Raw genomic sequence first — 24,643 nt, 5'->3', positions numbered from 1 at the left:
TAGGCAAACATTAATATCTTTTAGTAGCATGTTTCAAAAATTGGCATCACAACGTTTTCTTTAAAACAATTCTCTCTCATACAATGTGTGTGGTGTCTTTTTTTTTTTTTTTTTTTTGTGATAATCTAGCACTGGGCTCAAAACCATGCTGGAAAATCTATGAGATTCTACTCTGCAGAACTCTCTCAGAGGAAATGAATCACTTTGGAAGAATGAAAAACATGTTCATTTCTACTCCAAGGAAGAAAACAAAGCAATGACACAGGAAATGGTCAAGAGGAAAATAGCTATATCTTTCATAGGATTCACAAAGCCAGGTTCTATTAATTTGGCATAGTAAATCCTTTCCTTTTAGACTCCGAAAGTTTGGTGGAACCAGTATCTGTGTACTTTAAAGAAGCATTTGTTGTTGAAACATCTGTCTAATTCCAATCTCAGGCTACGTGGACCCAGTAGAGAGCTCTGCCAAGTAAACTTGTGCCAGTGTTGTGTCCCAGGGCAAAAGCTCGGGTAAATTTTTCTTCTGTGTGTAGCCAAGGTTGGAAGAACTAGAGAGATAAATCTGAGCCTGTTTCCTTGTGAGTGCCAAGTATTGATCCACAAGTCAAAAATACAAGAAGAGCAAAAACAGTTGACAAACTACGGTTTAGGAATCAATTAAAACAGGAATAGTTACTCAAATAAAATTTGAACAATTAAAATAGGAGAATAACTGGAAACAAGCTAATTGGAGTACATTTTAGCGAAGTGCCTGGGATTCATCTTTAGTTAATATATTCATTAAAAGTCTTTATTGAGCATCTGTTATACACTAGGCACTGTTTTCAGCACATGGGATACTTCAGTGAAAAACATCAAATAATAAACTCTTATTTCTTAGAACGTAACTTCTAGACTGAGAGGGTAAGAGAAGATAATGCACTCTCTGTAGACATAATAAGTTAAGTTATATAATTATAAGACAGTAATAAGTAATACAATAATTCAAACTAGAACAGAGTAATTTGGATTAGACTTATGTAGAAAGGGATAGTTTGCAATTTTAACATGATCAGAGCAAACTTCATTTAAAAACTGGCATTTAAACAAAGATTTGAAGAAGGTGAAGGGATTACATGTAAATATCTGAGAAAATAAGATTCCAGACAGGAATAACAGTTAGTGTATGCCCTGAAGCAGAAACATGCCTTAACCATAGGAGGCTTGATGTGTTTTGGGGTTGAATTGGCTTAAAGGTAAAAGAGTATTTGAACATTATCAAAGCTTACTGACTCTTCTAATTTCTGAGTGGCTTCCCAGAGTGTTTAACGTTTGTCATCTGTGTTATGTCCATTAGCTTCCTAGAGCTTTTGCAGTCTGACTTTCTTTGTAAGACTCAGATGCTATTGTTCCTGGGAGACAACTGAGAATCTGCTTTTGCTTAATTGAAGATCCACGAGCAACTTACCAAACACTGTTCTGAGGGTAGAACAGATCCAGATGGACCCATTCAGTTTATTATACGTAATGGTCCCCCAAAATATTCACATCCACATGCCCAGAACCTGTGAATATGTTGCCTTACGTGGCAAAAGAGACTTTGCAGATGTGACTCAGTTGAGGATTTTGAGGAGAGAGTATTTCTAGTTATCTGGGGGGCTGCAAAATAATCAGTCGAGTCCTTATAAGAGGGTGGCAGGATTGTCAGTGTTAGATAGAGAGAGATTTGAAATGCACATTTATGGCTTTGAAGATGAGGAAAGGAGCCAAAACCAAGGGATACAGATAGTCTCTAGAAGGTGAAAAGGGCAAGGCAATGGATTCTACCCTAAATCCTACAGAAGGCATCTTGATTTTAGGCCTTCTGACCTCCGTTAATGTAAGAAAAAAATTGTGTTGAATTAGGTCAGGAAATACATGGTAATTCATTATAATAATAAGGAACTGATAATTATCATTATAATAATAGGGAAATGCCATCAATTTATATTCAGTTGCCCTAACATGTTCTAATCCTAAAAATTCTGCTAATCCCAAAGGTCAGGATTCTGTGGATATGGATAAAAGTTACAGAGCAAAGAATTCTCAGTTTCTCCTTGACCTTTTTGAAAGCAACATTAAATCTCACAGAGAATGTTTCTTAAATTTATCAAAAACCTTCAGCATCTCATGCCAACTGCTACAGGGAGCCAGGGAAGCCTCAGCCCAGACCAGGCCTTCATTAAGACTCAACAAGTTTGGCTACGTAAAGATTAGCCTTGGCTTTTGGGAAGTCAAAGAGTTATTCACATTATTGCTTTTCCCTCTGTATACTGCATTGTTCTCCTATTACCTTGATAAGGATAATACTTTTAATATGCACTGGCAGATTTGAAAAGAGCTTTCTATTTTTAAAAAATTATAGCTCTGGAATGTGGATAATGTTTTGTGAACATTTGTATTCCAGTTTATATAATCAAGGCAGGATGCAAAGATGCATCATTATCTGTTAAAAAAAAAAAAAAAAAAAAGTGAACGCAACAGAATAGATTTTAGCTTTAGCCCTTTTGAAAAGTGTGTCCTTGAATAAGTCACTTTGCCTTTCTGTGCCACTCTCTAGCCTCTTAAAAATGTAGTAATCAACAAGGTTATCAAGGGAACAAAGACTCTGAGTTATCTGTAGTTGAAGAAGAGCTCAGAGGTAAATTTCATAAGTATTTTAAATATAAAATGTTAGACTTGGAAAAGACCTTAGCAATGAATTGGTCCAAGACTCATTTTATATGAGAAAACTCATGAACAGAGAAATACAGTGGTTTACACAGTGCCACACAGCTGGTGAGGGAAAGGCACAATGTCACATAGCTAGTGCAGCTTAGCTTTCTTAATGCCATCCCAGGCTATAATCCATTTTTTCCCCAAAGAATCCAAAGACCTCAAAAAATAAGCTGGTTCTTCTTACTCTTTATTACAACTTTATTTTTAAATAGCTCCATCAACTGTGTCATCAATAAATTGCCACTTCACGGAGACTAAAAGTGGAGATGGTATCCACTGAGTTAGCAGTTCCCTGTGAAATGATGAGCCCACATAAATAAGGAAGTAGAAACAGAAAAACTTTGAATAAGGAACTTTTCATATGTATAAAAGCTATGGCTTTCTCTAATTTTAGTCTCCTCGTTTCTGGCTGTAGAAAGATTGTATGTCATTCAACTATTGTAAATACCATGTAACCAATGATCATTCCACTACCATACAGATATTTTTTCCCATTATTTTTCTTACAACCTACCTTCATGAGTAACTCTAAAATTAATTGTGGCATAGTTGTGCAGTGGTTGCTCCTCTTCAGAGATATTTCTGAAACATCCACAGTGCAAAGCTAACCTCATTGATCAGATATGAATATGTTCATAAAATGCTAAAACATATCTCATATATCATATAATTTGTGAATATATATATGTGTATGTATGTGTGTGTACACACACATATGGTGACACTAAAATTAACCATTACAAACATATATATTTAAGACCAGTTTTATCAATACCGAAGAATACATCTAGCCAAGAAGTTGAAAGATCTCTATGAGAAAAACTATAAACATTGATGAAAAAAGTCAGAGATAACACAAATAAATGGAGAAAACATTTTATGCTCATATATTAAAAGAGTCAATATTATTAAAATACCCAGACTGCCCAAAGCAATCTACTCATTTCATTGCTTTTCCTACCAAACTACCAGTGTCATTTTTTTCACAGAATTAGATAAAAACTCTTCTAAAATTCATATAGAACCAAGAAAAGCCCCCAAATAGCCGAACCAAACCTACAGACACATATAAAAAGCTGGAAGCGGCCGGGCGCGGTGGCTCATGCCTGTAATCGCAGCACTTTGGGAGGCCGAGATGGACAGATCAAGAGGTCAGGAGATCGAGACCATCTTGGCTAACACGGTGAAAGCCCGTCTCTACTAAAAATACAAAAAATTAGCCAGGCGCGGTGGCGGGCACCTGTAGCCCCAGCTACACGGGAGGCTGAGGCAGGAGAATGGCATGAACCTGGGAGGTGGAGCTTGAAGTGAGTGGAGACAGAGCCACTGCACTCCAGCCTGTGGGAGAGAGAGAGACTCCGTCTCAAAAAAAAAAAAAAAAAAAAGCTGGAAGCATCACATTACCTGACTTCAAACTATGCTATATAAGGCCACAGTATCCAAAACAGTCTGGCACTGGTTTAAAAAAAAAAAAAGATACATAGACCAATGGAACGGAAGAGAGAACCCAGAAATAAAGTTGCACACTTACAGCCATCTGATCTTTGAGGAAGTCAAAAAAAAGTAAGCAATGAGGAAAGAATTTCCTATTTAATAAATTGTTCTTGGTTAGCTGGCTAACTATATACAGAGAGTGAAAGTGGACTCCTACCTTTCATCACATACAAAAATTAATTAAGCATTTAAATGTACAACATCAAACTGTAAAAATCAGAGAAAACAACTTAGGAAACTCTATTCTGGACATTGGCCTTATAAAAGAATTTATGACAAAGTCCTAAAAAGCAATCACACACACAAAAAAATTGACAAGTGGGACCTAATTAAAGAGCTTCTGCACAACAAAAGAAACTATCAATAAACAGACAAGCTGTAGAGTAGGAGAAAATATTTGCAAACTATGCATTCAACAAAAGTCTAATATCCAGAATCTACAAGGTACTTAAACAATTCATCAAACAGAAAACAACTTTGTTAAAAAAGTGGGCAAAAGACATAGGCAGACATTCCTCAAAAGAAAACATACAAGTAGCCAACAAATGTATTAAAAAATGTTCAACATCACTAATCATCAGAGAAATTTAAATCCAAACCACAATGATATACCATTTCACACCAGTCAGAACGGCTACTACCAAAACCAGCCAATCAAACAAACACACAAAAATATGCGGCTGAGGCTGCAGACAGAAGGACATGTTTATACACTTTCGGTGGGAATATAAATGAGTTCAACCACTCTGGAGAGCAGTTTGGAGATTTCTCAAAAAACTTACAACCACTGTTGGATCCAGTAATACCATTACTGGACATATATCCAAAAATAAATAAATTGCTCTAACAAAAAGATAGAAGCACTCATGTTCATCACAGGGCTATTCACAATAGCAAAGACATGGAATCAACCTAGGTACCCATCCATGGTGGATCCATAAAAAATAATGAAATTATGTTCTTTGTTGACAATATGGATGCAGCCAGAGGTCATTATTTTAAGCAAATTAACACAAGAATAGAAAATCAAATACTGCAGACTTTCACTTACAAGTGAAGGCTAAACACCGGGTACTCATGGACATAGAGACAGCAATAGTAGACACTGTAAACTACTAGAATTAGGAGAGGGAGGGGGGCAAGAGTCGCAAAGCCACCTTTTGGGTACGATGCTCACTACCCGGGTGATAGGATCATTTGTATCCCAAACCTCAGCAACATAAGGTATCCATGTAACAAACCTGCACATATACCCCCGAATCTAAAATAAGAGTTGAAATTATAGAAATAAAATAAAATAAAAAAGTTTTATCAACAGGTATGTACCACTATATGTATTTTATTATGTATAATTAATATAATAAATAAATATGTGTTAATAAAATATATTTTTTTCCAGCCAATCATTCATGTTACCTGTCCTTCTGTTCTTTAACCTCACAAAAATAAAATTGAGTTTTCAAAGTTTTTTTTCCTGTTGCCTAGTAGAAAAAAATTGTGTGACTTCTACTTAAAGTTGTCTAATTTAACATCCAGGCTAAAACAGGGAGAATATCAAGAAGCTTAAGTGTGTGAACAGAGAAGGAAAAATTTTCATAAGTGTTAAATAACATACAGAGAGGTTTTCCTGAATGCTTCACCTCATATGACACTTGCCTTCATAAAGACTGCTTAGTACAGAAAAAATAACTTTGAGAAACCCTAGAAAAAAATATATGGGGTAGAACTGAACAGGCATGAGCTGTCATTCCTAGGATAAGTCAAAGAAGGAAGTCACCAGGAAAGGTACAAAACAAAAGTGACATGGGAATCACCAGGTCATAGAATTAAGCCTGCCACCCGGTGGAATGTCACACAGCATGCATATTAAAATCAAGGTCTCAGTACTGAGCCACTCTCAAGTAAAGGGATGAGCATTGTTGGAATACCACTTGAGTTGGACACACAAGTCCACTATGGTGAGATTTCTTTAAATGTCTCTACTAAACCTAATTTGATTCTGCAGAATATCTGCCTTAAAGCAACATTACATTTAGGTTTATCTAACTCCATTCTTTTGAAATACAAATTGGCCTACCCACTTAGTTCTCCATATGTAATATGTCAAGAATAAGAATTTTTCTTTGTAGTAACTAGTCACATTAATAAACGTTTCTTAGTATCTTTTGATACATAGAACAGACTCTTGCTTGAGTATTAGGAAATATGAAGACAGTTTATTGCCCTCTGAGAAATTCATAATTGGTCACTTGGTGAATTTGTACTTTATTGCTTTTCCTGTGAGAAATGCATTCCTTGGTTTACAAGACCTTGAAATCTCTAAGATAAAGAAATTTTGTTTTTATTAATGTTGAGAAAAGTCATCACTATTATGTTTTTATGATTGGATCTTTGATGGTTACCCATTATCATTACAGACAACAATTTCACACTGTGCCTCTAACATTCTCAAATATATGAATTAACAAAGAAATTGTATGAAATCCTGAGAACCACAGAAAAATGTATGTCTTTTTTTTCTTAAGCCAGATATTTAAGAACAAGGCACAATACATCTTGAAAAAACAATTTATAGAACTAATAAAATCTTGACAAATAAAGCATTATGACTCCTTTCACAAATATGATAAAGACAATAAGCTATACTTTCAAAGCTGTGTCTTAGACACTTTATCCTAACTAGGTTTTCTAAGGTTTAACCACCCATGCGAATTACTATGTGTTGTGAATTTCAAGTATCATTTTTGCCTTTATTTATTAGCCACTAATTTTTCACTTCTGAGTCACAGCATTCCAGCTGAGTAATCATTGCATCATTATTTTTAAAAAAGGAAAGAAAGGAAGGGAGGGAGGGAGGAAGGAAGAAAATTATACAACTCTTAACTTTTTGCAAAACAAAACCATGTTTTCCTCCAAATTACAAAAATTGACAGCAGAGTTTATGCTTTTCTCACAATTGCAAATACAGTTGACCTTTGAACAACATGCATTTGAATTGCATGAGTCCACTTATACCTGAGTTTTCTTCTGCCTCTGCCACATCTGAGACAGCAACACCAATTTCTTCTCTTCTTACTCCTCCTCAGCCTACACACTGTAAACACAATGAGGATGAAGACCTTTATGATGACCCATTTCCACATAATAAATAGCAAATATATTTTCTCTTCCCTATAATTTTCTTAGTAACATTGTTTTTCCTCTAGCTTATTTAATTGTACAAATTCAATTGTACAGTTAAATAAGCTAGAGGAAAAACAATGTTACTAAGAAAGTATATAATTCTTATATAAAAGCATATAATACATATATAAAATATGTGTTAACAGACTATGTTGTCAATAAGGGTTCTGGTCAACAGTAGGCTATTACCAGTTAAAATTTAAGGGTGTTAAAAGCTACATGAGAGTTTTTCACCTCATGGGGGTTGGCGCCTTTTACAACTGCATTGTTCAAGGGTCAACTGTACTTTTCATTATTAATAAAAGAAAAAACTATACTCACTAAAAACTTACTTGCTGATAGAACCACTCCTAGTATCAAAATCTGTATTACCCCGAGTTTTCCAGAGAAACAGAATCCCCAGGGTATAAGTGTGTGTGTTTATATGTTAATATCTAAATGTATATATAAGCAGAGGTTCATTTTAAAGAATCGGCTCATGCAATTATGGAGGCTCGTTGTATCCAAAATCTTGTAACGTTGGTCACTAGGCTGGAGACTCAGGGAAGAGTTGAAGTTTGAGTCCAGAGGCCATCTGTGGTAGAATTCATTCTTGTTGTGGAGGTTGAGTCTTTTTTGTATTTAGGCCTTCAATTGATTGGATGAAGCCCACTTATGTTATAGAGGACTTTTTTCTTTACTCAAAAGTCCCCTGACTTACATGTTAATCTCATCTAAGAAACACCTTTACAGAAAACATGCATAATAATGTTTCATCAAATGTCTGGGCACCATGGCCCAGTCGAGTTGACACATAAAATTAACCATCACAAACATAGATAGAAAACCAGTTCTGTCAACAGAAGAAAAACTCAAGGAGAGAGAAACATTATAAGGCCAGGTCCCCATTGCCCCTTTTATCTCAGCTCAGCTGTGCCTGCAATGTACTTAAAGGAACACAAAGCCCACCTTTACCAAAACTGTTTCTTCTGAAAACTATGCATGTGTGTGTTTATGTGTGCATAACCCAGAAGTATTATTCTAATAATAGAAATTATAAGCAACATGGAATAATATTTTAGAATTTGTAAATCCTTACATATCACCATGTCATCAGTGTCCTTATCTGTAGACAGAGTATCTTCCATTCCCCATCCCCTAAGAGAGACATATTTTCTGCTTCTTTATTTCAATTTCCTCTCTTAGATTGTGTTGCTTTGCTGTCTAAATATGAAGCATTTTGTGATCAGTTATATTAAGTGCCTTTCTTCTCTATATTCGTATCTCTTCATAAATTATCTATTCTTTGTTAGATTTGTGAGAATTCAAAAACAGTGCATTCCAAACTTTTTAACTGAAAGTCATGTGTATATCATTGGGGTCAACCATTTTAAAGGACAATGGTTGTAGAAAAGCAGCTCTTTCGTACATTCTACATTTTGATTTTGTTATGGTTTGATAGTGTCTCCCCAAAAGAAGGCATTGAAAACTTAATCTCCAATAGAAGTTTTGGGAGGTGAGGCCTAATAAGTGGTGATTAGGCCATAAGAACTTCACCCTCATGAATAAATTAATGTTGTTATCATAAGAGTAGGTCTCTTGCGAAAAAACAGTTTGGCCTTCTTTTTTCTCTCCCTTGCCCTTTCACTGCCCTCCCATTCTTCTGCTATGGGACGATGTAGCCAAAAGGTCCCTGAAAGATGCTGGCATCTTCATCTTGGACTTTCCAGCCTCCAGAATGTGAGGAATAAACTTATGTTCCTTACAAATTACCCAGTCTCAGATATTCTATTAGAGCAGCACAAAACAGACTAAGAGATTATCTGAGCTTTTGCGGCAGCACCCTGAGGATAGTCAGTAAGAATTAATCATGACAATGATGATAGTGATAGTGGTGAAGATAGTGAGAGTGGTGGTAGTGGGGAAATGACAAGAAAGTAAAAAGGGCAATCATGAGAATAACGTCTAAGTCAAGACTGAACATAAAGTATCACAGTCCAACTTGAATTCCACCATTTAAGATAACATAATTTACTATTTTTTTCATTTCAACCATCTATATTTGCTAGATTTTCTTTGCCAAGACCAGTGAGAAATTGGCCAAGAACTATGTTATAGACCAACTACATGTCCCTTGTGGCCAAGGCTGATTAATTAAAACCTGGCACTGATGAGATAAAGCTGCTCCAGAAAGTGGTCCCTAGCAATGTATTCCTTAGGGATTCTCAAGATTAGCTAGTAATAGGCACCTGAGGGCTATGTGACTAGCTAATATACAAGCTGAAGGGATTTCAGAGCTTTCCCTGAGTCAAGTTCATCTGCTCATGCTCAGCTTCATCTCTCATGACTTTGCATGTTTCAAACATAGAACAATTATAACATTAGAAGTTGGGCCTGGGACTCACAAAACCTCCACTTTGCTGTTTCTGTTCATGCTGTGTTTCGTCCTGTCCAGTATTATTTCTTAAAGATAAGTAGACAATGCTGGGTAAAATCTATTGTGTCTCATGATTTTGACTGTTCATTTGAACTCAAGACAACAACTACCAGTGGAGTCCAGTGAGCACTGTTGATATGTAGGTGTTGGTTTGCTGAATCTGAATGTGGGTCGTGATCCAAAATGTTTCAAAGCCACTGCTTTAGGAGAAAAGCTAGCACTAGCCTTACTAGTGATCAAAGAATTATATTTGAGGAACCAATTATTTCTATTAACACATTATCATGCTAAGAGGGGAAATGAAATCCACACATTACCTGTATTAGTGTCCAAAGAAGGCTAAGCCACAGAGTAAGATTGCATTAATATCAACTGACATCCACAGTGGTAGAAGTTGCAAGAACATGATGAACTGGGCGTGGAACAGAAACTCTGTTATACTTTGCAAAAGTGATGAGTTCTAAAGTAAAAAGAGTACATAATATGAAGGATTTAAAAAGGGACTTCAGATGAAAAATGAAAACAAAAGGGAAAATGAAAATGAAAGAGCTTGTAGAAAGAAGTGTGCATGTACATCCTGCAGCTACACATACAGTTGCCCATGTGCATGCACCTACACAGATTGTGCACAACAGTGTTCCAACTCACAACTATCAAGTTGTCTCTGGAGAAGTCAGACCATTTGGAAATTCCTACCCATAGGTCTTTGACAGGATTATGCAGGACCACATAGAAACATAGGCACAAAAATAAATATTTATACTTAGACCATGAGCAAATTGGCCATCTCTCTTGATACATTTACAGAGCATAGGTGGAAACTTTCCTTGGGCATAGACAGAAGAAGTCCACCAACCTACTAGCCTAAACCAGTCTCTGAAATGGTAATCACATGTTTACATCCAATAGCGATTGTGGAACTCATCAATTAGTATATTAGTCACTCTGTAAATGTGAAAATTGAAAAGTATTATGGGTTGAATTGTGTTCCTCAAAATTCATATATTGAAGTCACAACCCCAAGAACCTCTGAATGTAACCATATTTGGAAACAGGGCCTTTAAAATAATAATCAAAGTTAAATGAGGTCCTCTAACAAAAGCAATTATATTTGTAGATAGAGTGTTTAAAAGGATGATTAAGTTAAAATAAGGCCAACAGCATGTACCCTAATCTAATCTAACTGGTGTCCTCAGAAAAAAGAGAATGGGACACAAGATGCAATAGCACAGAGAAAAGGCCACAATGAGGACACAGAAGACTGCCATCTGCCACAGAGACCTGAGGAAAAATCAGACCTGTCAAACTTTGATCTTGGATTTCCCACTTCCAGAATCATGAGAAAATGACTCTCTTGTTTAAGCCAATTCTGTTGTATTTTGTTATGGCAGCCCCTAGCAAAAATACAGATTATGAAGAGACAATGTTTAAAAGTGAACATTATAATATTCAAAACAGCAAACATTGTAATATATTTAAACAATGTATTTCATATTCTTGAAAGAATATATAGATATATGTTTGCTTCTCTTTTTGTTTGTTTGTTTTACACAAAGTAGCAATATTGAAATAGCAACTTTTATTTTTTCTTAATAGGAAGTATCTTCATACTGTGCCAGAAAGCCATTAAGTATTTTTAAGGTTATGAGGTAATGGACTGTGTGTTCATTGTTCTTGGTCTAGATATTTCTTACTGAGTATTGGAAAGCACTTAGGGAGTAACAAAGCTAAGTCAATTCTTTGTATTGACTTATATTGACATTTTTGACATAGATAAATTTTCTCCTTTCATTAATGAAAAATAGAATCAATGTAAATAAAATAATATTGGTGTTTGTGAATCATCTACAGGATGTGTAAGAAAAAGTGTTAATGGCTTTCAAAAGCCTTTACAAAAACGTCAGGGTGGTCAGTTACCTTAAAGTTTTGTTTGTTTCACTTTTTTCTTGTTTCTTTTTTCATAAATTTATAAAAGACTCCAAATATATTTTTAAAAAATAATATAAATATTCATGAATACTCTTTATTGAAGGGTTGTGTATAGACATGCTTCATTTTTTTTCTTCAGGACCACAGTCCTATTCTTTCTATATTTCCCCACTATAAGACTATCGATGAAATAAGCAAAATCAGTATTTTGCCATCTGGGCAAATGGTTAACAAGCCATCAACTTTTTGTTGGTTAAGTGTCTTGTCATAATGTTTTTGATGTCAAGTCCATCGCCATTCTAGTAATAAAGAAACTGACAAATAATAAAGGAGTATTGGGATGGTCCAGGGTTCTTTATCCATTTCACTATGACATTATGTACCATCCAAGGCAAAAGCAAAATTAAGTGAGAGAAAGAAGCTAACAGTGTTCAAGTTTTTAATATAATCAGGCCCTGCAATAGATGCCATTATGTTTCTTCTAACTTAATCCTCAGAACAAATGATATGAGATAGGGTTAACACTTGTTTAACAATTAAAGAAACTGAGACTTGAAGGAGTTAACAAACTTGGAGACTCCATGGTTTACTGGAGTCTAAAGTAAATGTTCTTTGTGCCATTTTCAAAGGTGACACATGCCATTATAGACACAAAAGTACTATCTTAAACAATGTTTATATTTAGTCTACTCAACAGTTTTGCTGACTGCCTCATACTGTGGTAGATACATAGCACCTCTAAATTTCTTCACCTTTAACGTAAGGAGTGGGTGTTCTATCAGTGGTCTTCAAACTGTACTCTCACGAATTCTGTGAGTTTAATAGGGTTGCTTCAAGGAAAAAAAATGTGCTATTGTGGTATCCCCTTGCTTTTTAAACAGAATAGCTTCTCTTTGATGTGTTTAATCTATCAACAACTTTCTGGTGAAAAAAAATGTATTTCACTGATTTTGAAGAAAAAAAGAGCATTATCCAACTAGAGGTTTTAAAAATGCCCTCCCTTGATAATATGAATACACATGTGGTTTGCCACCTTTAAAAATCTTGCAATTTAGTTATAAAATCAAACAAATGAATGAAGAATATAAGAGGCCTTTAAAGGCAGTACATGACTACCCAAGGGGTGGCCAGGCAAGAAGCTTCTTCACTCAGCTCAGGTCCTATTGGCATAATTAAAGTGACTCTGTCTGTGCTGGGGAATGCAGGAGCTTCTTCCTACCCCTACTGCCAAAAAAGTATATATTCTGGACTTTGCTTGCTCTAAGGAGACTGTAAGATCCCAGTGTTCTAGAATTTAAAACTTAATAAATGTAGACATGGAGTATAATTTTTGAATAATTTAAATTTCTACCTTATTAAAAATAAAGTTTTACATAGAAAGGAGAAAGGAAAAAAAAACACTCAACCAGCTACAAGATAATAATAAGAGACGCAAGGTGAACTATTGGCTATTTTTCCTCATATATCACTCTTCCGATATAAAATCACATTTATGAAAAATATGTAGAGGACTATTCAGTAGTCTTCACTTTCTATTTTGTGAGTTATTTGAATTTGAGAAGCTAATGAGTACATTTCACATGAAAAGCCAAAGGTGAGATGGGCACAGGAGTCTGGCAGATAAGAGATAAACTCCGTTCATTACTGTCAGAGTTGTTGAAGTATGTAGTGTTGGGCTCATTAGGCAAGTTGGGCCTTCTAAGAATTTCCTCCAGTCAGTCTCTGGCAGTTGTAATATCCCCTTCTCCACCACTTCACCCACAAAATGGTTTGGTTCTGCAAAATTTACTGCCTGGTGTTGAGCAAAACAGTTATATGTGTTTTCTTCAGGCTCACTCACCAGAAATATTGCTTCTCCTTTAGAAGGAAGGACTAAGAAGGATATTGACAGGGACTGACTGACATCAACTGGCCCAGTCCTTTTGTCTACTTTGGCTTTTCAGTGCCTCTTCCATGGTGGATGAAATTTCTAGGCTTTTTGGTGTGTTTTATATGTAATACAAAAACTTTCACACTTTGCATGCACTCCCATATGTTCAACCACATTCCTCTACTCCACAGTTCCTCATCAGCGATTTTCTAATCCTTTCCCTTCGAGGCCACTGACATATATTCTCACTTTCAGTCATTTTCACTTCAAAGTGGAGAAGATCAGGTGAACCATTTCCACCTTTACTCATTGGGATATTTACCCTTCACTACTTTTTTTAAGGTTATCTTCAGATGTCACTGTGATGCAACCACCATCCATTTTTAGCTTGTACCCCAAATAATGACCAAATACAGCCTTAACCCAACCTTAACCAAGCAGAGACTTCTTTCTTTTCCTTCAGCTGGTTATTTAGGACTTTTCCTCTCTATCTACGGGTGACACATAGAAGTACTATAGTGAAAGGTGATGTGAAAGTCTGTGCTACCCAGCGGTGCAGTTGACTTGCATCCTCTAGTCTTGCTTGAGCACAATAGCAGATGCACTATTTTTTGTTTTGTTTTGTTTCATAGTGTGCTGCTACAGCATCGGTTTTTTATGACATAATAAGCCCAGCTCAAGATGGGCTTTCTAGTGGACATTCTGGATACACAATCACTTAGGGGGCTACAGACTGAATGATTGTGTCCCCTTAAAATTCATATGTTGAAGTCCTAATGCCCAGTGGGATGGTATGTGGAGGCAGGGCCTTTGGGAAGTAACTAGGTCATGATGGTAAAGTCTCCTTCATCGGATAGTGGCCTTATAGGAAGAGACTGCAGAGAGTAGTTTCCAGATCTGAATATTGGCTCAGGACGTGGAACTGAGCAACATCTTATTAGAGCAATTGATTGCCCTCAGCCTCCTTCTTCTCCATTCTTTTTTGGTGTTAGTTTAATTTTAATTGAAAAATAATAATTGTATGTATTTATGGAGTGTAATGTGATGCTTTCTACATGTATACATTGCAGAATGATCAAATCAAGCTAATAACTATATCCCTTACTCAAATGTTTACCATTTCCTTGTAGTACAAACATTTACGATCCCTCTTTTAGCTATTTTGAAATATACCACTATAGTTAATAATAATTTCAGAATAGCTGCCTCTTCATTATTGCTGTCATCTGATTGTAGATCTTAAACAGCACTCAGTTACTATCCATAGCATGCACTGAAGAGAACCATATTCTATTAACCATCTCCACAACTCCTGGAAGGGTCACCTTCCCTTGGCTCTCTCTCTGACTTTTCTACTTACTGTCATAATGTGGTTCTCAACTTTCTTGTCAGAGAAGCCCAGTCTCTTTTCCTCTATTACTTTGAGGCCAGATCCTCCTGGCAATTAACATGCTAACTCTGTAAAACCTACCCTACCATTAGCCCTAGCCTAAAGAGAAGAGCCACAGAAGAACAATTGAGTGAGGTTATAGCCCTCTCACCAGCACACTCTTTATGGCTTTGGCAAATAGCATGTTTTGGAGCTTTTCCATGAAGCATAATAATTTGATGATGGATTTTCTGGCTTCATTTTATATATTCAAGCCAGTACATCCTCTTTCCTCAATCCTTCTATTCCTTCTTCAGTCGGCTAGGCTTTTCTACTTTTCTCAGTATGAACCATGTTTTCTCCAGGCTTTTAAGAGCTACCCTAGTAGCTCCTGGGGTTCCTGTCAGGTTGTTAAATCCTATGTCCCCCCAGAAACTGTCCCCAAATCAATAAATCCTTACTTGTCCAATCTTAACGTTCCAGGCCCCTGATCAAAATCAAATCCTAGGGGTGTCACCATGGCTTCTACAGAAACATACCAGCTAATTCTTGCAGCTTCTTCAGGATATGATTTTTTTTTCCTTGTTAGGCTCTGTATGTGTCCAAATATGTTCCAAGTTAATCATAGGTATTGGCCTGAGTAGGAGAAAAATGAATGAGACAATTTCTGTAGCAGAAAGATATGTTGTCTTAAGAAAGAGAAAGTGGCTTCTCCTATGCCTTCTCACATTCTGGCTGCTACTATGAATCTGCAGTTTCTAGGGGTTCAGATAGGGTCTACAGAGCCATAAACCTAGGACATATGCCCAAATGAAATAATTTCTACTGCTATGATTTCAATGTTTGTCCCCTCCAAAACTCACATTGAAATTTAATTGTCATTGTAACAGTATTAATAGGTGAGACCTTTAAGAGATGATTAGTATGTGAGGGTTCTGGCCTCATGAATGGACTAACGTCATTATTGTGTGAGTATCTTATGAAGGGCAAGTTCTGTCCCCTTTACCCTCTCTCATCATCTCTTATCCCTTTCGCTCTTCTGCCATGTGAGGAACAGTGTCTCCTCACCACTCCACGTGGTCAAGGCACCCTCATGGAAGAAGAGACTAGGCCATTACCAGACACAAACATGCCAGGCAGGGCCTTGATCAGGGACTTCCTAGCCTCTAGAACTGTGAGAAAAAAATTTGTGTTCTTTATGAATTACTTATTCTAAAGTATTATGTCATAGCACAAAATGGATTAAGACACCTACCTTGGCAAAACAATTCAGCCTTAGCTAAGCAGTTAGCACCGTCTCCAAAGCTCCAAGACCTCAACAATTACATCCCAGGCTTCTCCTCAGAAGTCTCCTGTTCAGGAAATAAAGGCTATTTTGTAAACCAAAGAAGCCCTCTGCTTTTACATTTAGCCTTTTATTCTTGTCAATAGTTCTCAGTTTCTCCTTACCTTCTGCCTGGCATCAGTACAACTTAGTAATAAATGGCCAATTCCAGTGTCCTTGTAGACATTGCTTTCCCCATATCTTTTAAATGCTTGAATCATTGCACTGGCAAAAATCATCTCCTTTACTGAGACATCTTTTTCACTGATGAACTCTTAAGCAACTAGACTATCCTCCTATGTTAGGAACTAGCCTTGCCCCCCTTTGTACTCAAGATAGGGCACTCAGGATAGTGCTGATAATATTATCAGCAGCATAGTGAATGAGAAACGTCCACACTCCATCTTACCACTTACTATTTTAGGCCACTCTCAGTACCCGCTTCCAGCCTAGGTCCTCCTAGAAGCAAACATTAAAACTGGATTTTGATGTACATGCAACTTACTGGGGGGAATGCCTTTGAAGGATGAAGTGGGAGAGAGCAAATGTGGACAGAGAAGGCATTCTGACTATGATGCATGAATGACCCCTGTGAAAAAAAGGAGCGAATAAAGGATGAGAAAGAAAGAGCCTCAAACTATAGTGTAGTTCCTCAGTGCCAGCCTACAGGGAATCTCTTACAGCTTTCCCACGAGACACAAAGGTTGTCTATTACAGGAGTTCCACAGGAATGATAGTTATCTGGCTCTAGTATTCCCCACTGTATGTTCCCACACTGGCTGGAAACATCTTGCAGGAAAAGTAGTCTTGCTGAATACCTTGGTGTTAAGACTGAAGTATATTTAAAGCTATGACAGTCAGGGTGTCCTCCACTGCAAGTTCCCCTGAAGGGATATGTGAAGTGCATCCCCACATCCCCACAGTAAACATCAACTTGCAATTTTTAGCAATGGCATTATAAAGTCAGTCTCAGAATTAAAACAAGGGTCTAAACTACAAGAACTATAACATACAGATTAGGGGATACACTTTAATATAATGGAAGAACACCACCCTAGAATTTAGCAGAATTTTGCTTTGTTTGTTATCAGTGGGTCAAGTTACACAGGTCCATGAAGGTCTATTTTTTTCAATAAGTTAAATAAAAATAATAGAGTTGAAAATCTCCTATCTAGAGCTAATGAACTGATTATTTAGGAAAAAAATCACTTAATGGGAAAACACATTTTAATGATTTTTCACACAGACACATAATTTGAACATTTAATAATGTGCATGTCGTTACAACCTTTGAACTAGGATCCATATGTTTGCATTTTTATCTGCTAATTGGAGTTCTGACTTTTTATTTTGGCAGTGTGATTACAGAATCCAACTAGGATCTTTTAATTAATTAATTTTTATTGTAAATGAAAATTTTATAGTTGGATATATTTATGAGGTACAAAGTGATGTTTTGATTTATGAATGCAATGTGGAATAATTAAATTAAGCTAATTAACATGCTTATCACCTCGAATGCTTAGTATTTTGGAGGGTGAGAACATTTGAAATGCGTTAGCTTAGTAATTTCTAATGTGCTGTACACTATTATTAACTATATTCACCAATAGATCTCAAAAAATGTCTAATCCTTCTGTCTAACTGAGGCTTTGTACCTTTTGACCATCATCTCCTCATTCTCACTACCCTCTAGCCTCTGGTATCCACCATTTGACTTCCTGTTTCTACAAGTTTAATTGTTTTAGATTCTACATATAAGGGAGAACATGAGGTGTTTGTCATTTCTGTGCCAGGCTTATTTTATTTAGTATAATGTTCTTCAATTCCATCCATGTTTTTCCAAATGACAAGGTTTCTTTCTTTTTTTAAGGCTACTTAATAGTATTCCATTGTGTATAGATACTACATTTTATTTATCCATTCATCTGTTGGTAGACATCTAGGTTGATTCCATAGCTTGGCTGTTGTGAGTAGTGCTCAGTTAACATGGGGCTGCATTCATCTGCTCATCATACTGTTTTCAAATGGTAATTTTCCATTTTTCACCAATCTGACAGTTATTTTTCTATACCTTATTTGATAGCAACGTTTAAACAAGTCAGCTTACCTAAACTGTCCCAAGCATTTAAGAAGTTTCCATGGAAACAAGCACTCTTTTTTGCAGTCATTTTTATATTTATTTTTATTTATTTATTTATTTATTTATTTTTTGAGGCAGAGTCTCACTCTGTCGCCCAGGCTGGAGTGTAGTGGCACGATCTTGGCTCACTGCAAGCTCCACCTCCTGGGTTCACGCCATTCTCCTGCCTCAGCCTCCCAAGTAGCTGGGACTGCAGGTGCCCGCCACCATGCCCGGCTAATTTTTTATATTTTCATAGAGATGGGCTTTCATCATGTTAACCAGGATGGTCTCGATCTCCTGACCTCGTGATCTGCCCTCCTCGGCCTCCCAAAGTGCTGGGATTACAGGCGTGAGCCACCGTGCCTGGCCTGCAGTTATTTTTAATCTGCATATACAATTATTAATGGAAAAGGTTTGGAACCAATTCCTGGTAAAATGCAACTCAAGTACACTGACTCTCCAGAAATTAGCCTATAACCTGGTAGAATTTACTATGCATATAGACATAGAATAGAGCTGTGATTACACAGAATAGGTTACATGAAGACAGATTAAGGAAGCTTTCACAATTCTCAATGGGATTTTGAAGGTAATAAATGCACAAGTCTATGCTGAATTAATTAATGAACTGATAATCCACAGGTACCAATCACTTGATTAATTTTTAAAATTTTATATTTTATATATATTATTTTCTATATTGTGATTGCCTTTTAACTTCTCTCTACCAAGACATTGTTTCCATGAAACTCCATGTTAGAATCATTTTCTTACACAAGTACACACATTCACTAGATATTTTCAGAGAAGCCACAAGTTCTCCTTTCTAAAAAGGCATTCATACCCTTGCTTCTGTTCCGTGGTCTCTCCAATGACCAGGTATGCTACACAGGTAAATAAGCATGTCACCAGGGTTTGGTGTATTAATTATCCCATCACCCAAATAGTGAGCATGGTACCTCAGAGGTAGTTTTTCAACCCATGCCGCCCCCCTCCCCAGAAGTCCGCAATGTCTATTGTTGCCATCTTTATGTCCATGTTTACCCAATGTTTAGCTTCTGCTTATAAGTGAGAGTATGTAGCATTTGGTTCTCTGTTCTTGCGTTAATTCACTTGGGATAGTGGCCTCCTGCTTATGCAGCAATTTGAAAAGGAGAACAGGCCAGGAAAACTGACCAACAAATAGAAGCAATGCTGCTTCATTTAAAACTATCAAGTTCCCTTTTCTACTTCACCTAATCAGGTGCACGTTCTCATGTCCTTTTTATCACAAGTTCAGAACCAAATGCCTAAATTATTAAATAGTCTTCTAGCTGACAAATTCAGTGCAACAATAATGACATTTTATCATGCGCTGGGCATTATGGGAAAATTTAGAAAAGGTTAATACAGTCCCTATTTTAATAAAGCTGACAATAAATTGGGTAATTTTAAGAGACACAAATAATCACAAAAGACAGAAAATACATTAATTTAAACAAATTTTATCAATTATTTAAAAAGTAACATTATGTAATGTATAATAGCAATTTAAGAAAGGAAGTAATGAGACCAACACTGGGGCCAAAATTGAGAGAATGAGAAAGAGCAACCAAGCAAAGACCTAGGTGAAAGACATTCAGAGCAGAATGGTTAGAAAGTATAGAGTCGCAGAGACAGAAATAAGCTTTTCTATAATTTCTATAATTGAGGAATCGAGAGTAGTCCAAAGTTGCTGGAGTATAATCAAGGGATTACGGCATGAGGTGAGGTCAGAGGACAGGAATGAGGTGAGGTCAGAGGACAGGAATTCACAGACCAGGGAATCTTTTCTAGGTTGTAGAGTGGAGAGCTTGTAGAGGCATTTAATACACATTTTTAATGAATATGTATAATATACATATTATACATTATTCAGTATACATAGTAATGAAAAAATCATTCATATCATTACTATTTGATTAACATTAATATATATTATATATCATTTATACATAGTCACATATCATTTATCATATATCATATATTATATATTATTATATCATATCTGGTCATATATAATACCTTGTATACATGATGTGTATATATAGTGTGTATTTATGATGTAATATATAAATGAAATTAAATAATGATATAATAACATATATATTATCTTATATATAAGATATATACACTTATAACAATATTATATAATACATATATAGTGTGTGTATATATGATTTATTATATATTAATGATATATGATATAATAATATATGAGATAATATATAAAGACATTATATATTAATAATATATAATGATATATAAATGAAAAATATATTGTGTTTATATGATATATAAATGCAAAATATTTATTAAAACATATGTACATCATATATATACATACACATACATGTATATACATTTAAACAATTAATGGAAAAATAAGCATGCATTCCTTGTTTGTGGCTGAAGTGACAGAATCCAGTGTTAGGAATATTTTGCTGTTTGAATTTCCCTGACTATGATTATTTTGTGATTTTATCCATTTATACATTACTTTTGTAGGGCCTGGGATGAAGGAATCTATCTCATGAAGTTTTGACACCAGAAGTGAGTGAAGAGACTAATACCCCTGGCCCACAGATGTGCCATAGACGAATAATGCTCACCAAATTCTCCGAGTACTCTCCTACATTTCCTAGCTTCCTTTGCAATTAAGTTGTTGTCATGGGACTAGTTCTGGCAAGTGAATTGTGAAGAAGAACTATGAGTATTAGTTCTGCGCTAAGGCAGTTAGGAGACAATTTGCTTCTTTCATCTCTCTTTCTGGCTTGGAAGCCATGTCTTGAGATGGTTGTCACAGCTGGGTGAACCCTGTTTTCTAAGTCCAAATGTTTCCCAACAATCAGCATCACAGTTTTCAAGAAGATGTAAGCTTTTCTGAAAAGCCATTGCAATTTTTGAAGCCCTTTTTCATTGCAGCTGCTAGAATTGATCACTTTGCTTAATAAAATAGGCAACCTATTTCTCCAGCAAGCAGAGGAAAATGAGTCTAAAGAAAGTCTCATTCCACACCACAGTTAGAAATGCAGTATATACTTCATTCCACTCACTACTATAGTATCACCATGTGTGAAGACTTGCTAATCCTTTACATTTGCTTAACAATTTAGAAGTCACAAGAAATATCCACACATATTATCCCTGTGATCATCACCAAAAAGAAGCAGAATGACAGTTATATTCCCTTTTAACCAATGAAGATATTGTTTAATGAAGTTAAATATCCTGCTCAATGTACCTAGCTACTTAAAAGAATGCATTCAGACCTCAGAATTCCTTATTCCACTACAATCACATGTGTGTATATATGCAAATACATAAAAATATATGTGTATGTGTGTAATTTGTCAATACAATGAAATGCTGATTTCTTTTTCTCATAATTTGATTTCTAAGTTTCTCACCTAGAGTTGCCCAAAATATTGTTAATTATTTATATACAAAGTGACAGACGATTATGGAAAGGATGGGGGTCTGAGAGTCAGAATACCTATGGATGAGTCTTGGCTATGCTAGTTATATGTCCTCAATCTGGTTAACTAATGCCTCTGGGTTTCAGTTTCCTTATCTTTGAAATAAAGGCACTAGGATAAAAAAAAAATCTCTAATTACCTTTACAGTTTTATATGCTATACTTTTATGTCAAAACTTACGGATGATAGCTTAGCAGTAGGAACATTTTACTCCCCACTCCAAGAGCATTCAATGATGATGATTATAATAAGGTTTTACAAATGAGTTTTTATAATAGATTGAAAGAATCAAGATATGTTTTAAACGGACTTGATGATTATTTTAAGTCAGTATCTTTCAATAAAACCACTTGAAAGTTTTCACTTTTTGAACTCTAGTTTTTAAGGTTATTTTTCAGGAGCCATAGGTAAAGTGCAATACAAACACGTATTAATAGATGTTCATTCTCCCTTCATTATCAACTTCCTTCCTCACGCTAGGCAAGTAAATTTGCCCCTATATTCCTCATTTTTTGAAAACTTATTTGATCATATTTTCCTACTGCAACAAAAAATCATTATAAAGAGTTCTTAGAAAAATTAGGAAAGCACACATTTTTATTCTCCTGGCTCATAATGATTTGAATAATAATTTATTCAATGTGTTTTATTGAGAATCTACTAAGTGTTCAGCACTTTCCTTCACTTGGAGTATTTGGAAAAAATTCTGATCTTCCTAGTGTATTCTATTCTCTGCGGACTTAATGGTCAAAGGAAGGATTCACTTCCAAAAATCAGTTACTTTTCATCAGCCTTGTGCTTAGGGAAAGGTATGAAGTAGGCAAAATTTATCTTCCTCTTGCCCAAGTTTCTCTTCCTCGACTCTTAGCTCTTCTTATACCTTATAATTTTTATTATCTCACTAAACCTGTTCCCTCCCAGCTCTCTCCCATAACAGTAATCAGGCTCTCTTCTAATATAGTTTCCCTCAATGTTCCCCCTCCACCTGTAAAGGTATTTTTTGAGGGAAGATCTGACAAACATATTCCTTCATATATGTAAATAATTAAAAGTATATAATAATTTAATAAGGGAGTGTAGTGAATCAAACCCAAAGAAAAAACGTGATTTAAATCTACGTCTCTGAGTAGGTAGAATTTGATATTTTAAAACCAAATTGTGAGAAAACAATGCTATTTATTGAAGGCACACTTTGCACCTGATGCTGATAATGGTGATTTCATGTATATTCTCTGCTTTTATCTGTATAGTAACCTCATGGTTAGATATTCTGCTTTGTGTATATATAGATACAGAACTGTGTTTGAGAAAGATTAAGCAATATGCTGAAGGTTACAAAGTCAGTAAGTGGCAAAACTGGGATTCATATCCAGGTCTGACTGCAAAATGTGCACTTTTCTTTTTAATTGCATTGTATCTTTATGCTTCAGAAATGATGTTTTGAAAAGAACTATAAACCCCCGAGGCTGGTCATGTTTAAAGCTCTACAGAAGTACACTTTTAACTTTCATTATTTGCCATGTAACACTATTTAAATTTTAAAACTTCTCTCACAGTTTGAACCATATTTTCTCATTCAGTCTGGATCTCATATAAATGAAAATATTCTACAAAAAAAAAAAAAAAAGAAAAGAAAGGCAGTATTTACAACACTACAATACAATGGTGACTACATTAAATGCTACTTAAACTCCAGAATTATTTTTTTCCGCTTATTTAATGTAACATTTACAAAAATGTAAACTCCAATGAAAATAATACAGATTAATTTCCTTTTTCTGAAAGCCTCTTTCTAAAAGGATGAAATGAAAGCTACATTGTTTCTATCTTCAAGGAGGATCTGGCCTATTTCATTTTTAGCTTTCTAGCCTCTGCAGCAAAACAAGCTACACTACATAAAGTCTGGAACTGGGTGAGCCAATCAACTCGAGCCAGTACACTGCTATATTTTACTGCGTTAGAATAGCTTAGAGTTGAGATTGAACCTATGGGAAGTCTGAAAAAAGATTAAAAAATAATGGTGAGTTTGAAAGTATGAAGTCAAATATAAAGAACTTCCCAATTCTTTTTACCAAGACAGCACTAACCAACCTCATAACAAAGGAAAAGAAACGCAAAACAATCTCTTGTGAATATAAGAGGAAAAAAATCCTAAGAAAAATGTAAGCCAAACACATCGTGACATTAAAAATAACGATATACCATGACTCAATAAAACTTTTTTCTTGAATGTATAGTTCAAAATTTTAAAAATCTGTTTACAATTTTTCATATTAACAAGTATTAGTGTGTTAACGCTAACAAGTTGAAGGCCATTTCAATAGGTGCAAATATATTCTGAAAAAAAATTTGACTAATAACAATAGAATTAAAAAAATATTTCTTTACAAATTATTATTTAAAACTTTTTCCTCAAAATAATCCTAAGGTGACCTAAAAGTATAACATTTTAATAACAGTTAATAAAAGGCTGAAAAATTCAATTCATTGCAAGATTTATTATAAATTTGCAATACATAAAATATCATGATGCTGTTAAAGAAACAAACATATCAAGAAAATAAAATAGGGAATGTATAATAATATAAAATATCATATAATATTTATTAAAATGTATTATTCATTGATTTATTGATATCTGTCATTAACTTATTATTATTAATTATTAATTTATTAATATTTGTTAAAATATATGTTTTA

The 24,643-nt window shown here is 35.2% G+C and overlaps 1 long non-coding RNA gene across 5 annotated transcripts in view; it reads right to left on the bottom strand.

Moving 5' to 3' along the window:
• LOC114676434 (uncharacterized) overlaps window positions 1–24,643 on the bottom strand; it is a 587,559-nt gene that overhangs the window by 373,393 nt on the left and 189,523 nt on the right. For 4 of the 5 annotated variants that reach the window (XR_013414573.1, XR_013414572.1, XR_013414575.1 and 1 more), the window contains exons 2-5: window positions 16,253–16,349; window positions 15,537–15,633; window positions 10,147–10,289; window positions 7,246–7,324 (exon numbers count right to left, since the gene is read on the bottom strand). The exons of the other annotated variant lie outside the window; for it this stretch is intronic. This is a non-coding gene — a long non-coding RNA (uncharacterized LOC114676434). The remainder of the gene's footprint in view (window positions 1–7,245; window positions 7,325–10,146; window positions 10,290–15,536; window positions 15,634–16,252; window positions 16,350–24,643) is intronic. 5 annotated transcript variants of the gene reach the window in all.

This window comes from Macaca mulatta, chromosome 2 (assembly GCF_049350105.2).
Source record: "Macaca mulatta isolate MMU2019108-1 chromosome 2, T2T-MMU8v2.0, whole genome shotgun sequence".
In the NCBI taxonomy this organism is placed as follows: Eukaryota; Metazoa; Chordata; class Mammalia; order Primates; family Cercopithecidae; genus Macaca; species Macaca mulatta.
The sequence above is the reverse complement of the archived record's forward strand: the minus strand, read 5'-3'. Positions and strand labels throughout refer to the sequence as shown.